General features: G+C 37.2%; 1 protein-coding gene across 6 annotated transcripts in view; it reads right to left on the bottom strand.

The window, feature by feature from the left end:
• Nucleotides 1–10,022: 10,022 nt before the first annotated feature.
• Nucleotides 10,023–14,104, bottom strand: part of LOC145285970 (thioredoxin domain-containing protein 6-like) — a 140,646-nt gene continuing 136,564 nt past the window's right edge. For 5 of the 6 annotated variants that reach the window (XM_080134512.1, XM_080134514.1, XM_080134513.1 and 2 more), the window contains one exon: nt 10,023–10,188. The gene's annotated coding sequence lies outside the window, so the exon portion shown is untranslated. Of the gene's footprint in view, nt 10,189–11,805; nt 11,940–14,104 lie in introns of those variants that run through there. The other variant, XM_080134511.1, reaches the window with a different exon arrangement.

Raw genomic sequence — 14,104 nt, 5'->3', positions numbered from 1 at the left:
AGAGTCCTTATGGCAGAGTGGGAGATATCAAATCATGTTAAAGTAGTTAGAGGGGATGGAGGAGTGTATGTTAGTCTCAGTTAGTGCTAAGATATTCGGGGTATTTGTTAGGAGAAATGCTTCAACATCAGCTAAATTAGTTCTAAGCCCACGGATGTTTGTGAATGCAAGCCTCAAGGGAGAAGGCAAGTTGGATTTGTTTGACCCTAAGCCTGGCTTAAGCTTATTTTTTTTATTGTACTGTCATCATATTTTTTAAAGAGTTTCAGTTTAGGTAAGGGGGAGCTGAACAAGAGGTTATGCAGAGTATCAGACATGCAACACAAGTAGACAATCAGCTGACTTTTTATCAACTAGGACTGTGGCCTCAGCAAAGCCCACCGGGGATGAGAGCAGGGTCCTTTTCCATGCGCGACATGGCACTACAAACATCCCGATATTATACAACTGTTGATGGAGCAGCCGCTCTAAGTGCTACCAAAGAGTTAGGGCTCCTGTACTACTAGTCGGAAAGAGCAGCCAAGAACTGTCAATCCGGTACTCTCAAACCATCAGAAGAAGGTAAACTCAATCAAATTGCACAGGCATATGTGGTACTCAAGCACTCCCAAGTGCCCAGTTTTGAGGGGTGAGATGCGTTGGGAGTGGGGAAAACGGCATTCATTGCCCTAGACAAGAAACAAGACTTACCACTGAGTGTTTCTATCAAATCACTGTGATAGCGTCTCTGCGCCTGACTAATAGGCAAAGGAGTATGGAAGCCAGGCAATAAACAGAGCCTATCTACTCAAGCAGTTTAGGTTTGCAAACCGGTAATTTGTTTGAGTCACCAACTCTAGGAAGGTTGTCATCCAAGACTGAAGAGGCCTCCCTCCCCTTTGGTTTAGTTTCAGAGTTTTCCTTCTCCTAAACGGAAGATCTACTGGGTCCGTCAGCACTGAGAGGGTTTGCTCCACGTCTGGGTCCTAATCCAGGTATTTCTGCGACCCCGCGTGGTTAGTTAATGTTACTGGGTTAGTTTGTAGAGGTTATATCTCTGCTGAATAGTTACACTCCTCAAAGTGATTAAGGGACATTGCTATTTAATTGTTATTGGATAAAAGGGAGTTAAATAAAGCTCATGCAGTGTAAGCAACTATGTTTGTAAGTAGGCTTGTTAGAAAAGAGGTAATGCGGTTTAAGACTTTTCCTTTATATTTTTTTCATTTTATTTTATTTATATGTTAGCTTAGGTCTAGGATAACGTTACAGTATGAGTAGGTATTAAGAATTGAACTAAGAATTGTGCCCAATCTCTGTATATTTTAGATGACAGGAGGGTTAAGATGTAAGTGCAATACAGTACAAGTAAAACAGGAGGTAAGTTTTGAGTCATGTGTAATTAAGTAAATAGATATATGGGCAAGTTTTCAGTAGATGCAAATAAGTAGAAGTTGTAGGTATTAAGTGTGTTTCTATTATTAAAGGAAGATAATTTCAGCTTTCAGTTAAGAGTCATGGGGCATTTTGCATTTTTCAATTCAGAGTCATGGGGCATTTTGCATTTTTCAATTCAGAGTCATGGGGCATTTTGCATTTTTCAATTCAGAGTCATGGGGCATTTATTCTAAATGACATTTATTATTTGTTTTATATGCGGGTTTTAAGTGGAGATTTTAAAAGTCTATATTACCTGTATATTCTTTATTTTTTATTACTATATTTTTCTTTATTTATTAAGTCTTTGCTATGATTAAACGTCATGTGTTTTCTTTTAGATTATCACGGTTTTACACAGCTTAAACTTTTCTGGACATCTATTAAGAATGTTTGCAATTAATATGTTGTAACTTTTTTTTTTTTTTTTTATTACATTTTCACCCCAAACAAGGCACATTGCCACTTTGGTGTAGGGGGCTACTATCAGGGGAAACATCTACTGGGGTACTATGTAGGGATTAGGGCAGCGAGATGTTGGTTCACGTTGCACTTGAACTTATGCATGTCAGTACAGTTGGGGAAGCAGTGACCTGGAATGGAATTCCAAAGTCTAGCAGTTCTGGGGAAGAAACTACTGGAGTAGAAAGATCTTTTACATCTAGGGATCTCTACAGTGTGGGGGTGGGATTTTGCAGCTTGTCGGGTCTGTCGAGGGTGTTCACGTCGTGGGGGCACAAGTGCTTGCAGTTCTTCAGAGCATTCACCATTATAATACTTGTAGAACAGGCAGAGGGATGCAACGTTTCGACGATGGGACAGAGGCTGAAGTTTAGATGCCAGTTTAGGGCCTATCAGATTTGCGACTCTCTTTTGAACCCTGTCAAGGAGCGAGAGACTAGTAGCCGATGCACCGGCCCAAATATGACAGCAATACTCCATACAAGGGCGAATAGTGGCCTTATAGAGGTACAGGATACTTTCGGGTGTTAAAAGTTTTCTAGCACGGTAGAGAGAGCCCACCTTCCTTGCAGCGGCCCTGGCAATGCCCTCGATGTAATTGTTCCAACTCATGTTTCCAGTGAACGTTAGGCCAAGGAGCTTGAGAGACATACTCTCAGATAAAGAGTCGTTGGCCATTGCTATAGGTGGTAGAGAAGGTTTCTTGTAATTATTGAATGAAACCAGTTTTGTCTTGGTGGCATTGAACGTTACCATCCATTTTTGTCCCCATTCCACTACTGATTGGAGGTCATCCTCTAGTGTTTCTGCCATTACTTTAGATATATGTTCGTCTGTTTTCTTGTCGTGCCTGCTATAGAGTGTGGTGTCATCAGCATATATACCCATCTCAGAGGCAATCTTGTCGGGGAGGTCATTTATGAATATCAGGAACAGCAGAGGTCCAAGGATAGATCCTTGGGGCACTCCCGCATTTATATCATATTGTTTAGATGTACGACCGTCGAGGACAACCTGGATTTTTCTCTTATCTAAGAAGGATTTAATTACGTTAAGTATTCTACCAGTGATACCGTAAGATCTAATCTTCCTGAGGAGACCCTCATGCCATACCCTGCCAAAAGCCTTAGATATATCTAGAGCTACCGCTCTGCCCTCTCCCACTTTGTCCAGTGAATGGTATATGCGTTCAGAGATTACAGTGAGGATGTCTGCCGTGGAACGGGCTTGTCTAAATCCATATTGATGGTCGGTCAGAAGTTTAGCATCTGTAAGGTGCTGGACTAGAGCATGGTTAATTAAGGTCTCAAATATTTTGGCAAAAAGTGGGAGGAGGCTAATAGGGCGATAATTTAATGGGTCAGTTCTTTCGCCAGAATTCTTGAATACTGGTACTACAGAAGCAGTTTTCCAACAGCTCGGAAAGCAAGATTCATTAAGGCATTTGTTGTAGAGTTTGGAGAGAACTGGAGCTACCTCGGCTGACCACTTTTTCAATAGCACAGCTGGGATGAGGTCGGGTCCACATGCTTTGGAAGTGTCAAGGTTTTTTATGATAGCATGCACCTGAGCAGGGGTGATTTTCAGATCGTCTAGCGTGGCGTCTGTCCGCATAGGAAATTGAGGTAGGGGGTGGTTGAAAGGGTCCAGTGTGGAGTTTGAGGCAAACCGACTGGCAAGCATGTTAGCCTTCTCGGTTGCTGAGCAAAGAACCTCGTGATTGTTGGTTAGTGGGGGAATTGTTGATTGCCCATTATTTACTACACTGTTGTAGATTTTCCAGAAGTCACGAATTCCTAGTTTTTGTGCTTCGATGCGTTTTTTAGTGGTTTCCGTAAATTCTCTCTTAGCTGTCGCTATTTCTTTCTTAACGTTACTTCTAGCTTCTATGTACTTCTGTCTGTTTGAACTGGACTTATGTCGATTAAACCTGCGGAATGCATGCTGTCTTTGAGCAATGGCAGTTGCGCAAGTCGAAGTAAACCATTGGGGAGAGTGGGGCTTGCTATAGAATTTCCGCATGGGAACATGCGCTTCGATTGCAGTTTTGAACCATTCAGTGGTCTCGGTTGCACACTGTTCAGCAGGAAGAGAAAAAATATTTCCCCATGGGGCGTATCTAATAAGATCTCTGATAGCTTCCCAGTCAGCCTTTTTATAATATCTCGTTGTTTTGAGCACTGGCTCTTCAGTTTTGGGTCTAGAGTTTAGGGCGATTTCAACCATTATCACCGCATGATCAGCGTTCCCAAGTGGGCTGTTGGCTTTCGTTACACAATCATCAGGAACTGTGGTCAAAAACAGATCTAATAGTGATGCGTGTTGTTCTTCCTGATCAGGGAAGCGGGTTGGAAAAGTAACAATTTGCGCTAGGGAGTGAGATACAGAGAAGCTATGAGTTGCGCTGCCTGCTGCATCTGTGTAAGTAGAGAATCCAAGCCAGTTTTTGTGATGGACATTAAAGTCGCCAAATACATGTACTTGGGCGCTAGTGTCGAAGGAGAGTGCTGTATCTATGCTGTCAGATACTTTGTTTATTATGGTGCAGTCTTGGGTCGAGGGAGAGCGGTAGAGAAAGTAAAAGTAGCTAATGTTGTGTTGCATGATTAGTCTAAAGCACATAAAGGCTTGATCATCCGGGTCTACGTTTGTTTCTCTAGTCAAGGGAAGGGTATTATGAATGTAAACTCCAAGTCCGTGCATATGTCTGTCAGAGTCCTTACGGCAGAGTGGGAGATATCCAGGCATGTTAAAGTAGTTAGAGGGGATGGAGGAGTGTAGGTTAGTCTCACTTAGTGCTAAGATATCCGGGGTATTTGTTAGGAGAAATGCTTCAACATCAGCTAAATTAGTTCTAAGCCCACGGATATTTGTGAATGCAAGCCTCAAGGGAGGAGGCAAGTTGGATTTGTTTGACCCTAAGCCTGGTTTAAGCTTATTTTTAGATTGTACTGTCATCATGTTTTTTTTAACGAGTTTCAGTTGGGTTAGGGGAAGCCGAACAGGAGGTTATGCAGAATATCACACATGCATCACAAGTAGACCATCAGCTGACCCTCCATCAACTAGGACTGTGGCCTCAGGAAAGCCCACCGGGGATGATAACAAGTAAATCATACCCTAACACTTTATCCTTATCCTAAACCTACTAAACCATATCTAATCATCCATCTAAACCTACAAAACCATATCTAATCATCCATTCCTAAACTTACAAAACTATATCTAACCATACATTAACTCGTCTCTCTCAATCCAATACTGTAGCAAATTTAGCTGCTTTCACAGCACGAATTTTTACCTATACCCTCTCCCAGTAACAATGGAAATGGAAGCATAGTAATGCCTTTTTTAACCAGGTTACCTACTAAAACCAGCCCATATATCTATTTACCAAATTACACATGACTCAAAACTTACTGTTTTACCCGTACTATATTGCACTCGCATCTCATGCCCTGCTATCATCTAAAATATAACTTGGGCACAACTCGTAGTTCAATTCTTAACACCTACTCACACTCTAATATTATACTAGACCCAAGCTCACATGAATAAAAAATAAATAAATAAAAAAAAATAAAAGGAAAAAATAAAAAAATATATATATACAAAAGAGAAAGCCTCAAACCACATTATCTCCTCCTAACAAGCCTCCTTACAATCATAGTTGCTTACACTGCATGAGCTCTACTCAACCTCTTTATCCAGTAACAATGAAATAACAATGTCCCTAATCCACTTTGAGGAGTGTAACTATTTTAGCAGATATAACCTCTACAAACTAACCCAATAACATTAACTAACCATGCGGGGTCGCAGAAATACCTGGATTAGAACCCAGGCGCGGAGCAAACCCTCTCAGGGGTGACGGACCCAGTAGATCTTTCCAGATCATCCGTCTAGGAGAAGGAAAACTCTGAAACCAAACCAAAGAGGAGGGAGGCCTCTTCAGTCTTGGATGACAACCTTCCTAGAGCTGGTGACTCAATCAAATTACATGTTTGCAAACCTAAAATGCTTAAGGGGTAGATAGGTCCTGCCTATCGCCCGGCTTCCATACTCCTTCTTTGCCTATTAGTCAGGCGCAGAGATACTATCACAGTGATTCGACAGAAACACCCAGTGGTAGATCTTGTTTCTTGTCTAGGGCAATGAACGCCGTTTCCCCACTCCCGACACACCCCACCCCTAAAGCTGGGCACTTGAGAATGCTTATTATTTTTAATTATTTAAGCGTTTGATCTGACCTTAAAATATAGTATGTAATATTTATATCCTTTTAGAAACGTCCGTTCTGTACATACAGAGATAATGTTTGGTCGATCTTTTAATAAATCGTGCTATAAATAATGCATTGCAGCCATCATGGAAGGCTTGTTGCATTATTAGAAATAAATTTCTGCCATCCAAAGAATATATCGGTTTCACAAAATAATTGATTTTTTTTTTTCAATATTTTCTTTGTTTTCATTTTAAAGTTTGTGTCTGAATTAACTTGTGTAGTTTTATAAATCGTAAAAAAGACAAGATGTCCACATGCCTAAATTCATGGATGAAAGAATTGTCCGTTGGCTTTATAACAGTTTGAGTCATCCACAACTTAAGTTCTGTAAAAAGAGGGATATTTTGTTCCAAACTAAATCACAGTATCAATCTGGAGCAGCTTTCAATTTAAAATCATGCCGATTAAGAATACGAATACAGTTCCCAATAAGTACGCTATCTGAAGTGTTCAGACAAAAGGCATAGTTTTCCTGTATGCAGACAAACGTTTAGATACAAACATTAGTAAATTTATGGAGTACCTGCGGTTTCTGATTGGTTAAGAACAAAGGGGTACGTTCACCTGATTGCTCAGTTACTATCGCTCTTGTCTATGATTAAAACCTATTAATTTTTGGGCAATTACACTCATAATATTGTCAGAAATATTGCAACGATATATAAATATATCGTTTAAATTCAATTTTCACCCCAAACAAGGCACGGTTGCCACTTTGATATAGAGGGCTACTATCAGAGACATAACTTCCAGGGATACTATGTAAGGAGTTGAGCAGCAAGATGTCTGTTCACATTACTCTTAGAACTTCTGCATGTCAGTACAGTTTAGAAAGCAGAATCCCGGGAGGGAGTTCCAAATCTAGCAGTTCTTGGGAAGAAACTATTGGACTAGAAGGCTTTCTTACATGAAGGGACTCTATTGTGTAAAGACGTCGGGTTTGGCGGGGCGAATTTATGTTGATGGAGCACAAGTGCTTGTAGCTCGTCGGAACATTCTAAAATACTTGTAGAAATGGCAAAGGGATGCAACATTTCGTTGATGAGACAGAGGTTGAAGCTTAGATGACAGTTCAGGACCTATCAGGTTGGCGACTCTCTTTTGAACCCTGTCCAGTAGTTAGTGACTAGCAGCAAATGCACCAGCCCAAATGTGACAATACTCCATACATGGTAACAAATGGTGGCCTTATAGAGGTACAGGATATTTTCAAGTGTAAGTAGTTATCTAGCATGGTAGAGAGAGTCCACCTTCCTCTTGCAGGAGGGACTTTTCTGGCCTTCGGGCAAAGATCAAATGCAGTATCTGGTCCGGCAGATACTGCAATCAGAGACCATTGTCCTTGTGGCAAAGAGCTCCTGGTTCATGTAGGGGCAACCCTATATACCAAGAGGCTCTAACTATCCGCTCCCAAATCCCACCTTTCGGGAGCTGGTGCCCTTTTCCCTTCTCCCTCTCCATATTATAAAACGACCTCATGCCTAATTTGCTCTCGTGAGGAAGCAAATAAACACAGCCCACCTTTCTCGCAGAAATTCTGGCAATGTATTTAATGTATCTGTTCCAACATGTTCCCTGTGAACGTTAGGCTGAGGAGTCTAAAAAAAGGTACTTTAACCCTTGCTATTGGTGGTTGAGAAGATTTCTTGAAATTATTGAAGGAAACGAGCCTTGTCCTGGCGCATTGAATTTAACCATCAATTTATGTCCTATTCCACTAGAGTGGAGGTCTTCCTCTAGCGTTTCTTTCATTTTCTTAGGTATGTGTTCATTACTTTTCCTCTCATGCCTGTTGTACAGCGTGGTGTCATCAGCATAATTACTCAGCTCAGAGACTATTTTATAAAGGAGCTAATTTTAGAATATCAGGAATAATAAAGGTCCAAATAAAGACCCCTGAGGTACTCCCATGTTTATGTCATATTGTTTTGATGTACGACAATCGAGGACAACCTGGATTCGTCTCTTTCTTAGAAAGGATTTAATTATGCTTAAGTATTTGTCCAGTGATACCGTATGATCTTATTTTCCTGAGAAGACCATCGAGTAAAACCTCGTCAAAAGCCTAAGATATATGAAGGGCTACTGCTCTACCCTTCCCTTGCTTTGTCCAGTGTATCATATTTACATTAAGAGACAACAGTTATGATATCTGCTGTAAAAGGGGTTTGCTTAAATCCATATCCTTGGTAGGTCAGATGTTTAGTAGCTGCTAGGTTATAGACTAGATCTTGGTTAATTAAAGACTCAAAAGTGGAAGGAGGTCAATGGGGCGATGATTAAATGGGGCAGTTCTTTCGCTAAAATTCTTTTAAAAAATGACTCGACAGAAGCAATTTTCCACAAGTCAGGAAAGAATGATTCGTTTAGGCATTTGTTGTCAAGTTTGGAAAGAATGGAAGTGTAGGGAAACGTGCGACTTACCTAATTAGCACGTGTGCATAATTCAACGGGTCGGTCGTGGAATGAAATGAATGAAGAAGGAAGAAACAAAAATAGCTGCCTTATCTCTTTATATGCCTGCAATGTGACCACCCGATATGCAAATGAGATGCTCCTGGTTGGAGATAAAAGAGGGTTGATTTTTTAGAGGGTCGTTCATTTTGAAGTTGGATTTCAAAGAAATAAGTTGAATTAGCAGAAGTACGTTGGGAGTTGAGAGAAGGTGTGTTATGTGTACAGAAGTTGGAAATTTGGATAAAAGTATTAACCTTACCCAGGAAATTATTGGTGTGATGGGCGGAAGAAATAAAACTCAAGTTATTGAGTTATAGGAAGCAACCTCGGTGGAGCAAATTTTAATAGCACAGCCATGTATATATATATATATATATATATAACAATTCCAACCTAGCACAATTGAAAACAGCCCCGTCGATATGACTGTACACGATTATTAACAACCTGATCAGTACGATTCCGAACACCTCCATCGAAACAAGATGACTAAATCCAAGATAACTCCGTCAGAATGACACAACATGATCTTGCAAACGCTATCAAAATGAAACAACATAATCCTGAACTACTGTCTCTCATCGACATGGTCCCAGAGCAACCAAGCCAATCTCGTTGCACGATTAAGTAGTCTTTTTAGAGCAATTTGTCAGGTGAGGGTCAAACGCCAGCATAGCAAACTAACTTTTTATTTCAGTGAAATGTATAAACAAATGAAACACACATTTCTTGCTATAAAAACTCTGGAATTGTAGGATATTATAAGATTAACTTAATATTTAATATGTTTGAAAATATCATTTAAAAATATTAATCTGCTGTTGGTAAATTAGATGTTTTACAAAAATACTTTTTAAAATATTAAAAATATATATTGGATTGCATTAAAAAATATTTTTAAAATATTTGGATTTATCACAATAAAAAAGCAGCACTTGTGTACATTAACTCGCCAGAAAGTTATTTTTTTTTTTTTTTTTTTTTTTTTTTGGAAGACTTATATTAGAGAAAAGGAAAGACACTGCAAAAATTTTATCCATTTCATAATATTCTAAACTAAACGTTATATTTTATTTGTGCATTTAAAAAATATTTATAGGTGAAGTGAATGCTGTATGTTATTTATACATTTTGAAGGTGTATGGGTAAAAGAGTCAGCTGTTCTTGACAGTAGGAAGTAACAAAGAGTGATCTCCCCTGATACCTATATTATATATAGAAGTAACATGGGGGCAGCCATTTGCTTTTTTTTCTTTCTTTTGTGGATCAACGAGCTGGAAAGATACCACTTTCCTATTTTACATGACACTACCAACAATTTTTCCAGCGATCTTGGCTTTAATTATTTAATGATTAGTACATTAGTTCATGCAACAACAACAACAAAAAAAGTAAGACCAGGTTGAAATTGTGATTCAAATACGCTATTAAACCTTTATTAATTTTTAAATCTGAACTGATATTTCCTGATTTTCTGTAAATCAGTCTACAAATTGATTTGATAAAAGTCATTGGCAATCAAATCTGAAGAAAAACAACTTGCAATTTTTTCTTGTTCTCTTTTCATTCTGCAAATAAAAATCGACACTTGAATAAAAAAAGGAAATGATATTCAACTTCAATATTCACATTTATATTCATAATATCTTCAAACAATAGTGCATAAAGTTACCTTTTGAAATTTTATCCCTGATAACGCCATTGTTATATTTGTGGTATGGTCCTTGGCCTTGCTACGGCCATTTTAGATGGTATTAGTGTCTTAGGATTTTGCCAAGAAACACACCAACAATTAATATAAATTAGGTATAAAAGGTAGGTTTTATTGAAGGAAGAAAATGAAAGATAATATACGGGAATGCATGCATATAAAAATGTAAATAAACAAAACAGATAGACTAGAAAGGTAACCAGCGAATGTTAACTGAAACATAAACAGTTTTGTAAATGCTACATTGAGAAAAACGAAATTTTATAACAAAACATTTTTATACAAAAGATAAGAATATAAAAGTTAGTTTAAATAATGAAAATATTCATTTATGCAAACTCCTAAAGATTAAAGATTATCCAAACTCCTAAAGAAAGTTGAGTGAGTATTCACAAGTCAAAATGTGCAAATAATATGCATATGTAAGTAATGTATGTATGTGAGTATTGTGTGACATTGTGTATGTATATGTATTGGTTTACCTTGTTCTTGTTCATTTCTGTTCACCTGACTGTCACTAGTATGTAAGAATGTGTATGTGTAAGATGAAGAAGACTTATGTGAGTTAATGAGCCGTTTTTGCCTCCCCGGGCAAGGGAGGGGCATACTTCTTGGGTTCTCCCATGCAAGATGTAGCCATTTGAGAATTCTGTAAAAAATATCATTTGGTTACTGTACTGCTGCACTTATAAGAGTTTCTAAAGGTTTGTGTTAACTTATTATTTTAACATAGACTTGTTACTTTTGAAGTTTCAAATGATTTTCATTAGTTGAGAATACTTTGAGTTAACACGTTTCTTCTGAAAATTTATTTGCTTTTGGAAGTGACAAAGAAAACGTATCTAAACAATGGAAAAAGAAAACGGGTAACTATTAGAGCCATTTGCTTTTTAGCGTCCATTTGAATCACTTTATGATTCAGCCACTACACATTCACTTGGGAACTATCAAATCCATCTTATGGTACCACTTACTTTAAGCCTGGAGGTAATTTCCATTCGGATTAAGGTAAGCCTTTTATTTTTAAGCCCAAAATTATTAGCCATTTCAAAAGAAAAAAACAAAAAGGAAAAAATCAATCACCAAAGTTTCAGTCATGAATGTTCAACAATTTTCATTTTATTGCCATTCATGCACACCCCGACATGGTGTGTAAAATTTTTAATAACTCTAATACACTCAACTCTTGACATTTCTCAAATTTTAGCTGCTGTGGACCTTCTTTAATCCAAAAATTATCAAATCAATATCCGTATCTCTCATCAAAGTCTTCATTGGCTTGCTTGGATATTTTTTTTTTCTTTTTTCTTTATCAGTTTCTTGAATTTCGTTGCGCAAACACAGTCAAAGCAAATATTATGATCCTTCCTGCTAGCTACGGCTCCACATTTCTGTCGCAATTGTCTCACTCAACATTTCTTGGCTTTCAAGGCACTGAACTACAGCTAAGATTTCTGAATTTTTTTTATCCAGTGTGAATTCTTATGATACAAATCTCTCCAGTTCCAGTGCTTTTAGTTATCCATAATCTTCAACTTTCAATACCGACAATACAAGATAGAAACAACTATCTGTTGCACTTTTCTGCTATTGGATATTCAAAAGATTCTGAAATAAAAAAATATTGTTGATAAATGCTTAACATTTTGAATGAAAAGATTCTTTTCAATCCTTTCAAGTCAATTTACTTCTAGGAATCGTGGTTCTAGTTTCTCAATTTTCCAGAAACCCATTAGGACATAGGTTCCACTAATTATATATATATACAGTAAAACTCCTTTAATTTGAACTTCCTCTAAAGTTGGACTTTCTCTCATTTGGACTTCTTCTAAACTTGGACAGCTCCCATTTTCTTGACCCTAATGTAAATAACCAAGAACACTCTGATGAAGCAATATCATGGGATGATGCAGGAAAGTCTATGGAGACGGTTATAAAATTTCTAGAAAAAAGTCCTTAATTTAGTGACAACTATGTTTTGTAAGCAATGTCACTCCAAAGCGATATAATCATAAAGAAGCTACAGAACCAAGAAATTGTAGATTTTCGTGATCGCTTACAGAATACAATGGCAGCGCCCGAGAGCTCAATCGATGAAAATAGAAACTGTAATGAGACTAAAAAACTGTATTTTACATAAATGTATGATTTCTGTAGATGATAACTTAGGTAATAAATACCTGACAAATAAGATTAGATTGAATTTATTTTCAATGTTTTTGTTCCTGGTAATAATATTTACTTGAAATATATCGTAAACTCAACTTGAAGTATCATATAGCAATGAATTTCATTTACTATTTCTTAATTCTTAGAAAATTAAAGTTAACTGCAGCACATTTTTTATCACAAAACTTGAACAGCATCCTCTAATTTGAACGAAGCGGATGTTCAATTATAGGAGTTATACTGTATATATATATACTTTTTATTTGTTTTACATAAGTATTTATATGTCGCTATACATTCATGAGCATGTTTCGGTTAATAGCAAGTAGTTAGAGACCTCTTCAGACGATATTGCTTATACAAAAGTGCGTAACCTGATAAAATTGATTTTGTATAAGTAGTATTGCCTGGAGAGGTATCTGGTTACTTGTAACTGGCTGACCGAAACATATTCATAAATGTGCAGCAACATATAAATATTTATATAAATCAAATAAAAAGTATACTTTGCCCTACAAATAAAATGTATCTCTTGCAATATCAGTATTGAGCACTCCTGTATGAACCTCGGTAAAAATTCATTGGTTGCTTCACCTCTGGAAAATATTAACCTGGAATATATATATATATATATATATATATATATATATATATATATATATATACCACTGGTCTTTCCCTCTTGGATAGGGTCCAAAAAAGAGTTTCCAATCTAATAGGTCCCACTTTGTCAATTAAGCTCCAACCCCTGTCTCATCGCCACAATGTTGCATCTCTTTACCTGTTTTACAAATATTTTATTGGAATGTGCTCTGATGAACTTGCTGCAATTGTGCCCTCTCGACGTACATATCCCCAACAAACCTGCTTAGCAACAAAATTTCACCCCTTCACTGCTGAGATCCCTAAATGCCAGAAAATTTTCTACTCTAATAGTTTCTTTCTTTTAACAGCGAGACTTTGGAATTCCATTCCTGCTACCTGCTTCCCTGGCTGTACTGATATGAAGAAGTTTAAATGTAACGTAAACCAACATCTTCTTAATCTTTCCTAGGTATGGTCCCAGATAGTAGCCCCTACGTCCAAGTGGCTATATGTCTTATTAGGGGTGAATGTGAGCAAAAGAAAAAAATATATATATATATATATATATATATATATATGAACAAACATTGTTAAAAATAACAGAAATTTTCTGCTTAATTATACTTGTAAAATTTTTTTCATTTTTTCTTCTGATCTTTCTTAATGTCATATTATGAGTTATTTCCCTTAGGTCTTCCCTCTCTACTAAGTAAAATAAAGATTAGTAGGAACCCCTGCCCCCGCCACTTTTTGGAAAATAAAGCATGCCAACATGGTGTTGTCTTAAAATATATCCTGACTCCTATCTCTGTTATTATATACGATCGTCCAAAGGATGACAACAAAACATTTCATGTTACGACACTTAAGATCAAAAATAAAATAAAAAGAAATAATAAAAAAATTAATATGTTCCATGTGTATCACAAAAGTTTTCGATTCTTCACCAAATTATCATCATCATCAAGTCAAAAAAAAGTTGAAAAAAAGAACAAATTTCAAAAGGTCGCTGTGAAACG

The sequence above is a fragment of the Euprymna scolopes genome, chromosome 10, assembly GCF_053919585.1.
Source record: "Euprymna scolopes isolate OS-2025 chromosome 10, ASM5391958v1, whole genome shotgun sequence".
Classification (NCBI taxonomy): Eukaryota; Metazoa; Mollusca; class Cephalopoda; order Sepiida; family Sepiolidae; genus Euprymna; species Euprymna scolopes.
Note: the sequence above shows the minus strand (reverse complement) of the source record. Positions and strands in the feature narration are given on the sequence as shown.